We start from the raw sequence: 14,628 nt of genomic DNA, 5'->3' as shown, positions 1-14,628 counted from the left end.
TTTTGAACATGATGACAAACATATCATATTATAGAATCAAGCACATATGAATTCTTTTTGAATTATCTAAATGCCAATTATTTAACTGTCTATTCCTTGAGTAAATTCAGAAAGAAAATATTAAATACAAATATATCATCAAATGTCCTTGCACGCATGATACGATTGAGATTTAGCTAAGACTTTCCATACCAAGGCATATACAACATGAACAGGAAACCTGGTTTGGTAGGGCATTTTGTATCGAAAAGGGTATTTATTATATCATCCTATTTTAAAAATGATTCATGGTACAGAAAGTATGAAACATTCAGATAAGCACTAGGAAAAGAAAACTACCCTGCTCATATAATTCCTATTAACTTTTTGGTTCATATATTTCCTGTGATACTTATTTATTGATTGACTAATCATTTATTTTTGTGGTACTGGTGATGGAACCTGGATCGTGTGCATGCTAGGCAAGCACTCTATCACTGAAGTATGTACCTAGTTCAATTTTTATTATTTTTAATGTCCAAAAATATGCACACTTAAAAACCTTTTCTATATATGAGAGAACACAAGTTTGTGAAATTATGTGATTGGGAGGCAAGCCTTCCATCATAAATCGCATCTTTGCACATTCTATCTCAATTGTTCTCAGTCAGCTTCTGTTCGTCTGAATAGTGTTGATAAAAATCACTTCCTATGTAGTGGCTGAGCTCTTGATACTTGATCCTCATTATAGACCATGTCAACATTGAACATACCTTTTTTTTGAGAAGATAGTTATGTTTACCTTGATTTGAACATAACACAATGTACACATATATTAACACATCACATGATACCATAACTTTGGATAATTGGAACATCTAACCATTTCTGAACATACATTCCCAACTCAACATCTTCTGAGAGTACATGCCATGGATATAACCAATTCTCTCAGCCATTTCAGGCCTGTACAAGAGACCTAATCTTTAGATCAAAAATTTCTAATGGGGTACTATAAAGATTATGTTGCACTGAAGTTTCTCAATGAAAAATACTTTTTTATAAAGAAAAAAATTTCTTTACAAGAGAAGAAACTTGGGGAAAATTATTTGTAGAATTTAAACAAATTCCATGAGCTTGTTTCAAATAGAAATAAAGTAAAAATGACAAAGATGGGGGCTAGGGTTGTATCTTAGTGGTAGTGCACTTGCCTACCACATGTGAAGCACTGGGTTTGATCCCCAGCACTACATAAAAATAAATAAAAGTATTTTGTACACCTACAACTAAAAAATATTAAAAATGGCAAAGAACTAAGAACATTGTAGGCATTATGCCAGTTTTGGAAAGTTCACAACTTGATATTATTATGATGACTATATTTTGAATGAAATCGTTCTTTTTTAGGAATTCAGCTTACATTTAAGTGGACAAAACTTAAACCTCATAACTTACTGAAAGTATAACTCAGAAATTTAAAATTCTGTAAATTTAGAGGCAATTGGAACGCCTAGGCAAATTTAATGATTCTCTTACCAGAGTGAATAGCATTGTTGAAACAATACCACAAGAAAAATAGTGAGTCTCTCAAGTATCACCACACAGCTTAGGGATCATGAGTGAGTGGCACACTGTTTGGACCCACCCTACTCTGTAATACTCGCAGTCCTTTCTCTTCAAGATACCTGAAGAAGTGCACTAGGGAGAGGAGGAGGTAGAGACCTTTATCTTTCAGGCAGAAATTGCCCAACTCATGTCTCTCATCATCAATAACTTCCATTCCAACAAGGAAATTTTCCTTTGGGAATTGGTCTCTAATGCTTCCAATGCCTTGGAAAAGATTCTCTATGAGAGGCTGACAGATTCTTCCAGGTAGGACAGTGGTAAAGAACTGAAAATTGGCATCATCCACAAACGTCAGGAAAGGACCCTGACTTTGTTGGACACAGGCATTGGCATGAGCAAGGCTGATCACATAAACAACTTGGAATCCATTACCAAGTCTGATACTAAACCATTTATAGAGACTCTTCAGACTGATGCATATATATCCATGATTGGGCAATCTGGTGTTGAATTTTATTCTGCCTATCTGGTGACAGAGAAAGTGGTTGTGATCACAAAGCATAATGATGATTAACAGCACACCTGGGAGTCTTCTGTTGGAGGATCCTTCACTCTAAGGGCTGATCATGATAAGTCCATTGGCTGGGGTACTAATTTCATTCTCTACTTCAAAGAAGACCAAGCAGAGGAGAGACAGGTCAAAGAAGTAGTGAAGAAACATTTGCAGTTCATAGGTCATCTAATCACCCTTTATTTGGAGAAGGAGCAAGAGACGGAAATTAGTGATTATGAGGCAGAGGAAGTAAAAGGTGAGAAAGAAGAGGAAGATAAGGATGATGAGAAGAAACTTAAGATTGAAGATGTGGGCTCAAATAAGAAGGATGACATTGATAAGAATAAGACATAGAAAATAAAGAAGATTGAGGAGAAATATATTTATCATGAAGAACTGAACAAGACCAAGCACATTTAAACCAGAAACCCTGATGATATCACTTAGAAAGAATATAGAGAATTCTATAAGAGCCTCACCAATGACTAGGAAGACCACCTGAAGGTCAAACACTTTTGTGTAGAAGGTCAGTTGGAATCCAGGGAATTAATGTTCATCCCTCAGTGAGCTCCCTTTGACCTCTTTGAGAACAAGAAGAACAACAACAACATCAATCTCTATGTCCATCATGTGTTTATCATGGACAACTGTGACGAACTGATACCAGAGTATCTCAACTCTATTCCTGGTGTTGTTGACTCTGAGGACCTGCACCTAAATATCTCCTGAGAAATGCTCCAGCAGAGCAAAATCTTGAAATTCATCTGCATAAACATTATGAAGAAGTGCCTTGAGTTTTTCTCTGAGTCAGCATAAGAAAAGGAGAACTACGAAATTTCTGAGGCATTCTCTAAAAATCTTAAGCTTGAAATTCATGAAGATACTAATTGTGCCTTTCTGAGCTGCTGTGCTATCACACATCAGTGTGGAAATGAGATGACTTCTCTGTGAGAATATGTCTCTCACATGAGGGAGACATAGAAGTCCATCTATTACATTACTGGTGAAAGCAAAGAGCAGGTGGCCAACTCTGCTTTTGTGGATCATGTACAGAAGTGGGGCTTTGAGGTGGTATACATGACTGAGCATATTAATGAATATTGTGTGCAGTAACCCAAGGAGTTTGATGGGAAGAGCCTGGTCTCTGTGACCAAGGAAGACCTGACACTACCTAAAGACGAGGAGGAAAAAAAGAAAATGGAGGACAGAAAGGCAAAATTAGAGAACCATTTCAAGTCACAAAAGAAGTCTTGGATAAAAAGGTTGAGAAGGCGACAATCTCCAACAGGCTTGTGTCATCACCCTGCTGCAATGTTACCAGCACCTATGACTGGACAGACAACATGGAGTGGACCATCAAGGCCCAAGCACTTCAAGATAACTCCACAATGGGTTACATGATGACCAAAAAAGCACATGGAGATCAACTCTGACCCCCAATTGTGGAGACACTGCAGCTAAAGGCAGAGACAGACAAAAATGACATGGCTATCAGGGACCTGGTGGTGCTGCTATTTGAAACTGTGGTGCTTTCTTCTGACTTCTCCTTTGAGGATCCCCAGACCCACTCCAATTGCATCTACTGCATGATAAAACTAGGCCTAGGCATTGATGAAGATGAAGTGATGGTGGAGAAACCTAGCAATGCTGTTCCTGATGAGATATTGCTCTCGAAGGTGATGGAAGAAGATTAGGAGTTGCCACTGAGAAATCTGCCCTCTGTATAGTTTCCCCATAGCTCCTACAGTAGCCTTGAATGACTCTTTCCCACCTGTCTTCCTCTGTTGATTGATGTTCTAGTGGTTTTTCTCCTGTTCTTCATGTCTTAAGGCAGTAAACAAGGGGCTCTAGCCCCCATTCCCTACCTAGTTTGACAGTAGGGTTGAATATTTTTTTTGTGTTTTTCATTGTTGTTTTATTTTGTTCCCAAATTAAAGTATGCAAAATAAAGAAATTGCAGTTCAAAAAAATATATATAGTGATAAACATGATTGACACACCTGAAAGAAAAGAAAAGAAGAAAAATGTGTGTCAAACAGACATATTTAAGTAGAATGAACTACCTTGAAATATCAGAAGTCCTTCTGGTCACTTAATAGCTTCAACAGTTGGTAATTTGCTCATGTATATTTTATAAAAAAAAAATAATAGGTATTCCACATGTGAGACTTGTATTTCCCAACTTCCATTCAAATCCCACATTTAAGAAATTTGCATTATCTATAGGTTATCATCGCTATTCTTTCCTTAACATTAATAAAATGTATTAAATAATTCTATGATAATAAGTGTCATTACATGTAACCCCCATATGAAAACATACAGCCAATCTTGGCCTAATCTAATATGACTTTAAAAAGTCAGCTGGGCGCAGTGGTGCTTGCCTGTAATCACAGCAGCCTGGGAGCCTGAGACAGTAGGATCATGAGTACTTAGCCAGTCTCAGCATTGGTAAGGTACTAAGCAACTTAGTAAGACCCTGTATCTAAATAAAATACAAAAAATTAGGTCTGGGTTATGGTTCAATGGTCGAGTGCTCCTGAGTTCAATCACCAGTATGAAAAAAAATAGTCAAAGCATTTACACATTACTTATTTGAAATAACACAGTGTACATTAATTTGGGGGTTAGTGGTAACAATGTTACTATGGATTTTACACAAATATTAGAGAACTGCTTCTCTTATACAATTATTTCAGGCATTTAAATTCACAATATGTATCCCAGTGTGTGTCAGACTCTCCTGGAATTTGAAATGGTTATCATCAATCCTTTCCTTTTCTGATTTCTTTTTAGCATATGATTTTAACAAGCTCCATCTTGTCCAAGTTAAATAACAAACTAGAGGGGAAGGTGAGGCTAATCACAAACAGGGATAACCAAAGTAAGAGAAATTGCTGTCATCCTGATGAGAGAAATTACAAAAAAAAGAAAGAAAGAAAACAAAACAAAATAACTAGAACTATTTTCCTATAGTTTTCAATAAAGAATATTCATATTGGTAGTGACATTAAATAAAAATATTCAGTTATGTTTTCAGTTATGTTTAGTGATTTTTTTCATGAAAGAAGAGACCTATGAGATTTAAATTTCTAAACATAAATACTAAAATAAAAATATGAATTGCTTAAAGATTAATACTTCAGTAATCTATAAAATTCATATATGCAGAGTACTGCATTTGCAAAATGGTCAAAAGAACTGTTTTTTAGTTTTATAAAAAGCAAGTAGGGATTTCATAAATTTCTGGTATTACGTTTGAGTCGTAATAATTCACCCAGCTGAAGTCAATGTCATGATACATTTTTTAATAAAAAAAGAAACAACTATTTTTTGGTTTGTGTGTGATACTGGGAATTGAATGCGGGCACCACTGAGCTACTTTTCAGATCCCTTTCTATTTTTTGAAACAGTGTCTTGCTCAGTTGCCAAGCCTGGCCTCAAACATGCAATCCTTTACCTCAGCCACCCAAGTAGCAGAGATTACAATCATGCTCCACCATGCCTGGTGAGATTTAATCATTTAAAAAATTAAAGTACAAATTCTGAATGCTTTTCATGCCATAGAATTGGAAATTACTCTTTCCCTTTTACTAGATTGAATAGTAAATTTTGAATGATTGCTAATTAGTTATAGAGGGTAAAATATCTAATCGAAGTTCATTTCTCTGTTTTGGATGAATGTCTCTAAAAGTTTAATGTGGTAAAGATTCTTTCTCAGGAACATGCTATGTGGAGGTGGTAAAGATTTGAGAGGTGGGGCCTACTGGGAGGTCCTTAAGTGGTTGGGGCCATGATTTCAAAAGGAACCTAGATCTTTTTTTGCATCTAAGTCTGCTTCTTGGCTCATGATGTGAGCATACAGTGTGTTTCACCAAGTGTTCCCATCATAGTGTGCTGGTTTTTTCAGTTTCCCAAAGTGGAGAGACCAAAACTTGAACAGGAACTTCCAAAGCCTTGAGCAAAAATAAAATTTTACTTTTTATAAGTAAATTGCCTTTGGTGTTCTATTATAATCATGTGAAGCTGAAGAAGGCACAAGCCTTAGAAGAAATACTGAAAAATGAAATCCAGTATGTTTTCCAAATCAATGAGATGATATTTCCCTAATACTAAGATCTGCTGCCTCTAATCAAAATAAGAAAGCAAAACACTCATAAATGGAGAGATGAAAGAAGATTAATACCACTTCTTCCATAAAATGCACTTCAGTAGTTCTTCAACAAATTTCAACTGGAAAGACTTCAACTGGAAAGACTACTAGCAGACTGACAAAGACGTAAAAATTAAGACACACATTGCCAATATTAGGATTGAAACAGGATATCAATAATCATCTGCAGCAATTAAACATAGAAAGGGAACACTACAAAGAATTTTACATTAATAAATTTGATAATTTAAAAGCAGAACAATTTCCAGACTTACAAACTAGGAAAATTCCAAAAAGATAATTTGCATAACCTGCAGTATTAAAGAAATTCAGTTCATAGTTAATATACTCCCATAAAATAATGCCCTTGATACAGGTGACTTCATTGGAGAATTAAAAAAATTTAAAGAATTAGGATCAATCTCTTCCACGAAATAGAAAAAGAATACTTTGCAAATTATATTATGAGGCCAGTATTACTCTGAGAGGAAAATCAAAGTCAGTATCAAAACAAATAAATGAACAAATAAAAACTGAAAATTAGTTTCTCACAAACTTAGACACAATAGTCCTCCAGCAAATGTTAATTTATTGAACTCAATGATGCATAAAATAACTATGCACAATGGACAAGCAAGATTTATTCTAGGTATGGAAGATTGCTTCAAACTTGAAAAAAGTCAATATAATCAATAATAAGAAGATAAATCACATAGACATATAAATTGATGCAGAAAATCACTTGGCAAAACCTAAAATCTATTCATGGTCAAAGGGAATATTCTAAAACTCTTACAAACAATATATGGAAAAACTGCAATTAATATCATACTTAAAGGTGAAAGATGGAGTGTTTTTCCCCTAAGATTGGGAACAAGTCGAAAATATTCACTATCATCACTATTTTTTAGCAAAGAATTGGAAGTATTCACTGTGATAAGGCAAGAAAAGCAAATGAAAAACATACAGACAGGAAAAAAAGAAATAAAACTCCCTCTTTGTAAATGGCATATTTGTGCATATAGCAAATCCCAAAGGATCTATAGTAATCAGAGCTAACAAATTACTCCAGCAAAGTATAAAGATATAAAATCATCATGCAAAATTCAATTATGTTTTTATGCACTAAAAATAAACATGCAGAAACCAAATTTAGCAATACAATGACATTCATGCTTAAAAAAGATGAAAAATTTGAGTATAAACTTAGCAATATAAGTCTAGAATGTGAAAGGTAAATTTATTTTCTAAATATTATTTATTATTATTATTTTCTAATGAAGGAAATTAAAGCCCTAAATGACAGGGAGACCTGTCATGTTCGTGAATTAGAAGTTTAACTGTAACAAAGATTCAAATTTTCTTCAAATTAATATATGTTTTAGGAAATTCCTATCCAAACTAGCAAATATTTTTATAGACACAGACAAGTTTCTTCTGAAATTTATAAGAAAATATATAGGCACTGGAATAGCCAAAACAACCTTAAAATTAATAACAGTGGAAGGAATCGCTACTCAATAATATGACCTTCTATTCATGTACACTAATTTAGACAATGTGATATTTGTGGGATAGACATGGATAAATTTAAAGGAGTAGAAAAATAGAAATATAATAAAAGAAATATTCTTGTTTGATTTTTTATAAAGGTTCAGAACAACAAAATGGAAGAAGTGTGACATTTCAAGATATGTTGCTAAAGCATTTAAACATTTATGAGGAAAAGAAAGCAATTTGACTTAAGTTTCACAAATTTTATTACAATTAGCTCATAATGAATTACACAGTTAAATACAAAATGTAAAATTTTGATACTTTTAGAAAAAAATGGGTGATAAACTATAGTTCCTATTGCTATGGAGAAAGTTCTCAGACTTGTCCCCAAAAGCACAATCCATGAGATAACAAATTGATGCATTGTTTCTCATTAGAATTAAAAACTTTGCTCTGTGAAAGACTCTTTGAAAAGGATAAAAAAAAAAACAACAGGATAAAGACTAAAAGAATGATTTACAAAGCACATATCCAAAAATGAATGTTTAGCAGCAATATGCAAAGAACTTTCAAGTGTGGCCAGGTACCAGTGGTGTATGCCTGTAATTCCAGTGATTCTGGAGGCTGAGGCAGGAGGATTGCAATATCAAGGTCAGCCTCAGTAATCTAGAGAGACTCCGTCTGAAAATAGAATATAAAAATGAACTGGGGGCATAGCTCAGCAGTGGAGTGTTCCTAAGTTCAATATGCAGAAAAAATATAATGCATGCATGTTTGGAGAAAGTACTAGAGTAGAAATGATTTTTTTTCTACAGTCAAAAGTGAAAACAACAACAACAACAACAACAACAACACAAATTTCATTTATGGCAGATCTTCTGGCAATAAAAAGAGCTTTAGAGAGAGAAATGAGTGCCATCTCAAAAGTCACTTTTTTTCTGAAAATATATGGATCAACAGCAGAAAATATCAGACCAGTAGTAAGTTTTCAATACTGAAAAATGAAAGTAACAAAATTCTTAGAGTAGAAATGAAAATTATAAAATTCACAAGTCATATATTGTGGTTACATTTAACCTCCAATATATAAAGAAAGTGGGATCACCTTGTAACAAGATAGCTATTTGCCTATAATAAATAATCATTTAGCTCTTTTGCTGAACATGTATTATATTTTTAAAAGCATAATCATTGGTAATGCATGTTAGCTTAAGTTTTTCAAATAAAATATAACTATGAAAAAGGTACTGTTCAGTAGTTGAGATCATAGTTCCAAATATTGTAGTCTACCTGTGTATCATAGGAATAGTATCTAGGAGGAAATATTGTCTTGTAAAGGTTAGTTACATACACCCACACCTAAAATGTTTTTGAAAAATTCATATTTTTCAATTAGGTTCATTGTATGATCGTAATTGAGTTGACTAAAAATATATTGTGTAGTATTTTCCTTTAGTTATCATTGTAAAAACATAATTTTAAAAAGTCAAATGTGTGATATATGAAATACATCATTATGAATGAAACGATACTGCTAAGAACATTTGGAAGATACAGGGAGGGTTAAAAGAAACTACACACTCAGATGCGAGCCAGATGGAATCCCTAAGCTTTAATTCAAAAAATCCCATGCCCTTGAGTTCATGATAGTCTTTCCACATTGATCTCAGAGGGCCTTCCTACCTACCAACAAAAGAATTCTAAACTTTGAATGAGATGTTTGAAGTAAGCGCTTCCAATGGGTGAGAGCTCTTGCATCCAAACTGCCTAAGCTCCTCAGCCTGGACAGCTGGACAGCTGCCTTTGTGAGTAGAGTTCTTTAGTAATAATTAACAGAAAGGGCTGCAATCAAGTCAGGAAACCTCTCGCAGCTCCGGTGTCACTGAAAGGGCACTTTGGCACAGTTTTCCCTAGTAGACTAATGAAATGGGAATTTGTAGGTTATGAGATCAGCACTACCTTAAGTGGATTCTGTATTGTTTGGTTTACAAAAGTAGTTTTATTAGCTTTTTCTCCTAGCTATTTCTAGCTAAAGTTGCATGATCAGATTAGGGTAGCAGGAAAGCCCTATGTTTAAAGGACCTTTGTAGGTGGAAATACTTGTTAAATTCTTTGGTTTTTCAAATAGATTGAACATGAAATATAACCTTTTTGCCTGATAAAAGCTTTGTTGATGCAAATGCCTACTTTCTGGAATTTCTCAAGCAGGTTTAGCATGAGCAAAACTTGAATAGAAAACCTTTGTTTTCGGTGGCTTCCATCCCTTTTTTCAATGCCCTGGTTTGCCTTTTCCCAAGACCCATCAACCCACCCACCAAGAAATCAAAGCCTTCTTGCTGCCTTCCAGCTGTCCAGGTTTTCTCATGGACCAGTCTCCTAAGTGTCCCCCTTCTCACTAAACGATTTGTATTCGGGATTTTTCACTCCTCCAATTACCTCTGCATTCTTTCTACGTCCTCTTTCTTCTGATCTAATCTCCACCAGTTTATCTGACAAATTTAGTTGATCACTATATGGTACTCTGATGGGTAGCAAGTAAAATAATTATAACTGAACAAAGCCCTCATAGAGTTTAAATATTTCAACAACAAATGATTTAAACAGAAATAAACTTAAGGGGAAGGTAGTTGGCAGAGAGCAAGCTTTTTAGTGTCCTTGAATTAGGCATGTAAATAACTGCCTCATAGTAAAATATCACCACTAATCAAGTAACATTATATTTCCAATACCTTTAAGTTTCCAAGGCAAAGGCTATCTTCAAAGCCTCAATTTGTTTTAATTTACATGGTCCATAAATCAAACTATTATTCATCATGGAAGAAAATAACAAGAGATTTATAAGAACAGGACAGATTTATAGGACACAAAGATGATTAAAAAGGGCAATCCCAGGCTCTCCCAAATAATACCAACACTACGTTAGAAATTATACAAGTTGTCCATATCCACAATTTAATTTGATCATCACAAAAACTCTAAGACATAAACGTGTATAAGAAACATCACGCAGTATCCTATAAGTATATAGTTTTTGATTTTATGCATCACTTAAAAGAAATGCAATTTTAAAACAAAGGAAAATGATTATTTTATAATTTTGTAATGAAAAAATGAGGTTAAGAGACATTATAGACTTGTTCAAGTTTATTCTTGTTTCTATTGACATGTACTTTATAACAGGTGGGAAGTAAATAAAATGAAGTGAAGATATTCATTGCAAAAGACACTTAAACAAGAATGCAGTTAGAACATTTTTGGGCAAATTGCAGATGGGGAATAAAAACTGATCAAGGGTGGAGGTTAAAAATCAAAGATGTTTCAAGACTTTCTTCTGAAAAAGGACAATATGCATGTAAGAATGCATTATTTTTGTAAATGACAAACAGGGATAGAATATAATTTACTAATGAATTGTAATGATGCATGAATCATAAGATAAAGTGCAAAACTGATTAAATAGGTTGAATATTTAAAGAAAAGAGAGACATAGGAGCTAAGCTGCCCTGAGGATGTATAAATATATGTACTGCTATCTGATAAAACCTAGTGTGTTTCTATTTTTATTTCTTATTTCACTTGACCTGTGTTTTAGTGCTCCAAAGAATACACTTAACACTTATTCTGAAGGCTTGAGAAAAATGAAAAATTTGGTCAAACTTTGGTACCAATAAATAATGTTTGACAATGAATGAAACTATTATCAGATTTTTATATGTGTTTTTTCTTTTTATTGTTTTTTAAAATTAGACAGAACATTAGAATTTATTTTAACTTAATTATAAGAGCATTGAATATAATTTGCTCTAATTGAGTCTCCAGAGCATCCACTTATCCACTTATCCTCCCCTCCACCATCTACCTGTTCCATACACTCTACTGATTTTTCTAATATTTAATTTAGGTTCATTGTTGCTGTTAACGTCTTTTCCAAATACATGATGGTGAGATTCACTATAATATATTCATATAAGTACATACTAAAATTAGGTCAGAGTAATTCAACTGTTCTTCACTTATCCATTGCCTTCTACTGCCCCCTCAATCCCATTCATCTAGTCTATAGTTCTTTCTTCTATTTTGATGGAATCTCCCCTTCTTCTCACTCTCTCCCCCCACTTTTTGTTTTTGACTACTTGTGCATATCAGAGAAAGCAATTGACCTTTGACTTTCTGACTGTGGCTTATTCCACTTAACATGATACAGTCCAGTTCCATCCATTTACCAGAAAATGTCATAAAGTCATTGTTCTTTATGGCTGAGTAATACTCCATTGTATATATATACCACAATTGATTCAATTGCTTGGCTACTGTGAATTGTGCTGCCATAAATATTGATGTGACTGTATCTTTATAGTATGCTGATTTTAGGTCTTTTGGGTACATAACAAGGAGTGGGATAGGTTGGTCATGTGAAGGTTCCATTTTTATGTTTTAAGGAATTTTCATACTGTTTTCCAGAGTAGTTGCTAATTTGAAGACCCACCAACCATGTATGAGTATACATTGCTTTTCACTACATCATCACCAACAATTGTTATATTTATTTATTGTATCCTTGACAATTGCTATTCTGACCATAGTGAGATAAAATCTCAATGTAATTTTGATTTGCAGTTCCCTAATTTCTCTACATGTTGAACATTTTTTATATGTTTGTTGATCATTTGCATTTCTTCTTTTAGGAAATATTTGTTTAGTTCTTTTATTTATTAAGTGAGTTAAATGTTTTTGTTGTGGTTGAGTTCTTTATATATTCCAGAAATTGATACCCTATTTCAGAAATCAGTTTCAAAGATCTTCTCCAATTCTTTAGGCTCTTTCATCATTCTCTTAATTGTGTCCCGTGCTGTGGAGAAACTTTTTAATTTGGTGCTGTCTCACTTATTGATTTTTGGCATTATTTAAGGAAGTGTGTTCCTGTGCCAAAATGTTGGATTATTGAACAAACATTTTCCTGTAACACTTGCATAATTTCTTGTCTAATTCCTAGGTCTTTGATCCTTTTTAAGTTGAATTCTGTGCAGGGTGAGAGATAGGAATCAAGGTATATTTTTCTATATATGGATTGCCAGTGTTCTCAGCACCATTTATTTAAAAGACTATCTTTTCTCCAATATATGGTTTTGCCTCCTTTGTTGAGTATGAGATAACTACATTACTATGCATCTCTCTTTATGACTTCTATTCTGTTTGTATTGGTCTTCATTTTTGTTTTGGTGCCAGTAACATGCTATTTTTATTGCTATAGTTCTGTAATATTATTACTGGTCTGGTATTGTGATGCCTCCAGCATGACTCATTTTGCTCAGGATTGCTTTGGCTATTATGGGTCTCTTATTTTTTCCAAATGAATTTTAAAAATGTTTCTTTCTACTTCTGTGAATAATCATTGATATTTTGATGGAGATTGCATTGTATCTGTATAACATTTTTTTGTAGTATGGTCATTTTGATAATATCTATACTGCTTATCCAAAATCACGGGAGGTCTTTGCATTTTCCAAGATCATCTTCAATTATTTTTCTTTGCTGTTCCATTATCTTTATTGTTGACGTCCTTCATGTCCTTTGTTATATTAATACTTGAGGTTTTTTTAAGTTATTGGGAATGAGACACTTGCTAATTTATTTTTCAGCAGATTCATTATTGGAATATAGGAAACAATTGATATATGCATATTGATCTTGTATCCTGAAATATTACTAAATTTGTTTATCAGCTCCAGAAATTTTTTGTGGAGTTTTTTCAGTCTTCTAAATATAGCAGCTTGTCATTAGGAAATAGAGATTATGTGAGCTCTTCTTTTCCTGTTTCCCTTCAATTTCCTTCTCTTGTCTCATTGTTCTAACTAGAGTTTCCAAGTCTCTGTTGAATAGGAGGAGTGAGAGTAGGCATCCTTGTCTTATTCCTGTTCTTTGAAGAAATGCTTTCACCCTTTCTCCATTCACCATGATATTCTCTTGGGTTTGTGATATATAACTTTCGTAATATTGAGGTAAATTCCTTTAATCCCTCTCTCTAGTGTTTTAAACAAGAATGGGTGTTGGATTTTGTCAAATGCTTTTTCTGTGTCTATTGAGATATCATGGGATTTTTGTTCTTAGTTCTGTTTATGTGGTAAATTACATTTATTGATTCGTGTATGTTGAACCAATCTTTAATCTCTGAAGTGAAAGTCACTTCATCATGGTGCATTATATTTTTAATGTGTTTTTATTTATGGTTTGCCAATATTTTATTAAGGTATTTTACAACTATGTTCATCAAGGATATTAGCCTGAAAATTTTCTTCCTTGGCAAGCTTTACTCTGATTTTCTATCAGGGTAGTACCAGCTATATAAAATGAATTCCCTCCTTTTCTCTTTCATGTAGCAATATGAGGAAGATTGGTATTAGTTCTTTTTTAAAGGTCTGATAGAACTCAACTGAGAAGCCATTCTGTCCCAGGTTTTTATATGTTGGAAGGCTTTTGATAGCTGCTACAATTTTATTACTTGATATTGTTTAGTTTTCCTATACACACATGGTTCAATTTGTGTAGGTAATTGTCCCTAGTAATATCTTAGTGTCTTCAAGAACTTCTAGCTTATTGAAATATAAATTTTCAAATAGTTTTTGATGATCCTCTGGATTTTGTTAATTTCTGTGGTTATATATCCTTTTTCATTTCTAATTCTGTTTATCTGAGTCTTTTCTCTTTTTATTTTGATTAATATGGTTAAGGGCTTATCAATCTTCTTTATTCTTTGAAATAACCAACTCAGTTTCAATAGTTCTTTGCATTATTTTTATTCTCAATTTTATTGATTCTGACTCTAATTTTAAATATTTTCTTGCTTTCTACTGAATCTGATGTAGCTTTGTTCTTTTTCTAG

At 33.4% G+C, this 14,628-nt stretch overlaps 1 pseudogene; it reads left to right on the top strand.

Moving 5' to 3' along the window:
- The first annotated feature begins 207 nt into the window (after positions 1 to 207).
- Positions 208 to 3,792, top strand: LOC124971520 (heat shock protein HSP 90-beta-like; annotated as a pseudogene).
- Positions 3,793 to 14,628: the final 10,836 nt, after the last annotated feature.

This window comes from Sciurus carolinensis, chromosome X, assembly GCF_902686445.1.
Source record: "Sciurus carolinensis chromosome X, mSciCar1.2, whole genome shotgun sequence".
NCBI lineage: Eukaryota > Metazoa > Chordata > Mammalia > Rodentia > Sciuridae > Sciurus > Sciurus carolinensis.
This window is presented reverse-complemented; position numbering and strand designations above follow the sequence as displayed.